We start from the raw sequence: 4,495 nt of genomic DNA, 5'->3' as shown, positions 1-4,495 counted from the left end.
ATAAATATTTTTCTCTTTGCTGTTGTATTATTGCTTATAGTGAAATCAGTACTAGAACAGAACAGAAAAGTACCACACTAAAGTAATGAAAAAAATATTCCTCTTTCTAGATTTCCCTTTGCGTGCATTTGGCTCATAGCTAAGAAAATGTACATCAAAATCCCAGAGGCATAAATTTATTTTATGCCCTTTTTATGTGTATACAAATATATTGTCCATACTAAAGAGCAACGTCACCTAATATATTCTTAAATAATGAAATTTGGATGGCAGAGGCGGGGCTGGTGGTTGGGAGGTGGGTTAGTGCTGGGCAGATTTATACGGTCTGTGCCCTGAAAATGACAGATACAAATCAAGGGGCTGGTGGCTGGGAGGTGGGGTTAGTGCTGGGCAGACTTATACGTTCTGTGCCCTGAAAAAGACAGATACAAATCAAGGGGCTGGTGGTTGGGAGGCGGGGCTAGTGCTGGGCAGACTTATATGGTCTGTGCCCTGAAAAAGACAGATACAAATCAAGGTAAGGTATACACAAAAAGTAGCACATATGAGTTATCTTGTTGGGTAGACCGGATGGACCGTGCAGGTCTTTTTCTGCCGTCATCTACTATGTTACTATCCAGCTTATAATCGAACGAGAATAACGCCCAAGTTCCGACCTAAATCGGGAGATGGGCGTTCTTCTCACAAAAACAAATAAAGCGGCATAATCGAAAGCCGAACTTTGGACGCTTTCAACTGCACTCCGTCGCGGATGCGGACAAAGTTGACGGGGGAGTGTCGGAGGCGTGGTGAAGGCGGAACTGGGGCGTGGTTATCACCCGAACAGAGATGGGCGCCCTTCGCCGATAATGGATGCGTTTGTAGCTAGAATTTAGGGCACTTTTCCTGGACCCTGTTTTTTGACGAATAAGGCCCCAAAAAGTGCCCTAAATGACCAGATGACCCCCAGAGGGAGTCGGGGATGACCTCCCCTGACTCCCCCAGTGGTCACTAACCCCCTCCCACCACAACAAATGATGTTTCACAACTTTTTACTTTCACCCTCAAATGTCATACCCTCCTCCCAAGCAGCAGTATGCAGGTCCCTGGAACAGTTGTTAGGGGGTGCAGTGGACGTCAGGCAGGTGGACCCAGGCCCATCCCCCCCCTACCTGTTACAATTGTGCTGCTTAATGCTACTAGTCGTCCAACCCCCCCAAACCCCCTGTACCCACATGTAGGTGCCCCCCTTCACCGCTTAGGGCTATAGTACTGGTGTAGACTTGTGGGCAGTGGGTTTTGAGGGGGATTTGGGGGGCTCAACACCCAAGGGAAGGGTGCTATGCACCTGGGAGCTCTTTTACCTTTTTTTTTGTTTTTGTAAAAGTGCCCCCTAGGGTGCCCGGTTGGTGTCCTGGCATGTGAGGGGGACCAGTGCACTATGAATCCTGGCCCCTCCCACGAACAAATGCCTTGCATTTATTCGTTTTTGAGCTGGGCGATTTCATTTTCCATTATCGGTGAAAAGCAAAAACGCCCAGCTCACACCTTGGCGAATAAAGCATGGGCGTCTATTTTTTTTAAAAAATACGGTTCACTCCGCCCCTTCACGGACCCGTTCTCGGAGATTAACGCCCATGGAGATAGGCGTTTCTGGTCGATTATGCCCCTCCATGAAATACTATGACGTGAATTTGAGTACTTCTGAATTCTCAGGAATGCCCAGGGTCAAGATATCCTATAGAGTTTTCAATTTAAACAGGAAAACATTGATATTCAAAACGATTTAAGCAGCCAAGAAAGGTTCCTGCTCACTTAAATCGCCATATTCAGTGGCATTTAACCTGGCACTGCTGCTCGGTATCGACACGAACTGGCCATTTTGGAACTGGGCTGCAGAGGGGCATTCTAGACCAGAGTCAGGGAGGAGTTGAGAGTTATTTGGGTGCCGGCATCATTCAGTGTCGGTGCCTGCATAGCTAACCAGGCAAATATGACAGCACAAATAGCTTTCCTAACTTTGGGCCTCTTTTATCAAGCCGTGCTAGCGGTTCCTGTGGGGCAATGCCGATGGAGCCCATTCAAAGTGAATGGACTTTGTTGGCATTACAGCATGGCTTGATAAAAAAGGCCCTTTATCTAATTAGCTATGCGGTGCTGGCACTATCGGTCAGTATCCATATAACTAACAGGTAGCGGCTGGTAGCCTGCAAAGGTCTCCACTCCCTCCTGCCCCCCCCCTCCCCATTAAGCACCCATTTCCCCCGGAACTATCTCAGCTACTTGTAATACCATGAGACTGCTTCTGGAGATTGCGGCAGTCATTTTGATGTCAGAGCCACAATGGGAAGGAGCAATGCGCACTCACTCCTGCCCTGTGAACCCCTAGACTACCAGGGATTTTAAAGGTAGTTCTAAGGGTGGGGAGGCCCAATGCTTAGTGGGGGGGGGGGGGCAGGAGGGAGAGGAGATCTTTGCAGGCTACCAGCCACTAGCTGGTAGTTATGTGGGTACTGACCGATAATACCAGCACCGCATAGCTAATTAGACAAAGGGCCTCTTTTATCAAGCCGCGCTAGCATCTCCCAATGCAGTAATGCCGACAAAGCCAGTGGTTCCCAAACCTGATCCCGGAGGCACCCCAGCCAGTCAGGTTTTTGGGATATCCACAATTTATATTCATGAGAGATATTTGCATGTAGTGGAGGCAGTGCATGCAGACATCTCTCATGAATATTCATTGTGGATATCCTGAAAGCCTGACTGGCTGGGGTGCCTCCAGGACCAGGTTTGGGAACCACTGGACAAAGCCCATTCACTTTGAATGGGCTCTGTCGGCACTGCCCTGCAGGAACTGCTAGCACAGCTTGAAAGAGACCCAAAGTTAGGAATGCTATTTATGTAGTTATATTTGCCCAGTTAGTGCCCCTCCCACATCCAACTGTTGGGTCACCCAGTCAAAGAAATCTGACACGAGCGACCTGCCTCTAGTGAAGCCATGTTGCCTCAGTTCCTGCAGTCCATTCGATTCGAGAAACCTCATGATCCTCCGTTTTAGAAGCGTTTCTATTAGGTTGCTCACCACTGAGGTCAGACTGACAAGTCTGTAATTTCCAACCTCCTCCTTCCGCTCTTGTGCAGAGGGACCACATCCACTCTTCTCCAGTCCTCCGGGACCACTCCAGACTCTAAGGAAACATTGAAGAGGTCAGACAGCGGAGCCACCAGAGCATCTCCGAGTTCGTTGAGTACCCTCGGATGGGCAGAACCGTGTTCAGCCTCTGAGTGGGAATTTCAGCTTCTCCAGTGAAATGCGGGAGCTGAACAGTCAAAGCGGGAGACTTGGCAGGTCTGATATTCATCCTGCTGTCCTCGAGTGGCAAACTGGCCTTGGTAGTGCTTAAATCGTTCCTGCCCTTCTTCTCCCCCCTCCCCCCTCAATCCAAGCTTGTCTGGTGCTCAGGATATCACTAATAAATATGCACAATATAAATTTGCACGTATATATACAGTATATATAGGTGAAACGTTACTCATTTCCAGTGGGCATATTTTTGACTAGTCCTGGTTTCTAACCTACATCCTTACCTATCCATACCGGAAGCTATGCATGGATATTCACTAGGGATATCATCATGGACTGGAAAGCAGACTGGCTTGAGGGAGCAGGGAGGAGAAGGACTCCAGACTTGAGGACTTGCAGAACCCAGTTAAAAATGTTGCTTTGGAGCCTGCCTCCAATGGAGACCATACATCTTCTTATAGAGGTCAAAATTCAAGACGTCAACACTTCTTCGCCAGGTGGGGGCCAAGTAACAAAGTCTACACTCAAAAAAAGCCCAGCGCCTCTTGGCTTAATTTCAACTTTGAGCAGAGCAATTCATAAATTCAATCCCAGATCAATTTGATCTATTTCCCACATTTAGTCACGTGGACCTCAGCGGCACCAACTGTGCGGCGGCGATTCATTTATTAAGAGAAGGAATACTCAAGACTCAACTCTCTTAATTCGCCATTGCCTCTTCACCAGTGACGATCCTAGGTCGGCTTCCACCTGGGGCGGATTGCTGATGTGCACCACCCCCCCCCCGGGTGCAGCACGATCCCCCCCTTCCTGGTGCAACACCCCCCCCCCAGTGCATCAACCCCCCCCCCCCCCCCCCCCCCGGGCGCATTCTTGGATGCTGAGAGCAGCTGCACGGCTCTCGGCTCCCTGCTCCCTCTGCCCCGGAACAGTATGTAACCCGTTCCAGAGAAGAGGGAGCAGGGAACCAGCGGAGCCGACAGGCGCGCAGCTGCTCTCTGCACCCCTCCAGCGGCGTGTGCCCGGGGCGAACCGCCCCCACCGCCCCACCCTTGGTATGTCGCTGCTCTTCACCGGTCCAATATTATAATCACATATTACTTGTGCAAACTTTATTGTAACTTCTATGCAAATATCTTAAAGTTGAAAAAACGAACTTAGCTTTTTTAAAAAGTCATTATGTAGAACAGGACCACCATGACTAAATGTGGG

Source organism: Microcaecilia unicolor, chromosome 3, assembly GCF_901765095.1.
Source record: "Microcaecilia unicolor chromosome 3, aMicUni1.1, whole genome shotgun sequence".
Taxonomy (NCBI): domain Eukaryota; kingdom Metazoa; phylum Chordata; class Amphibia; order Gymnophiona; family Siphonopidae; genus Microcaecilia; species Microcaecilia unicolor.
Note: the sequence above shows the minus strand (reverse complement) of the source record.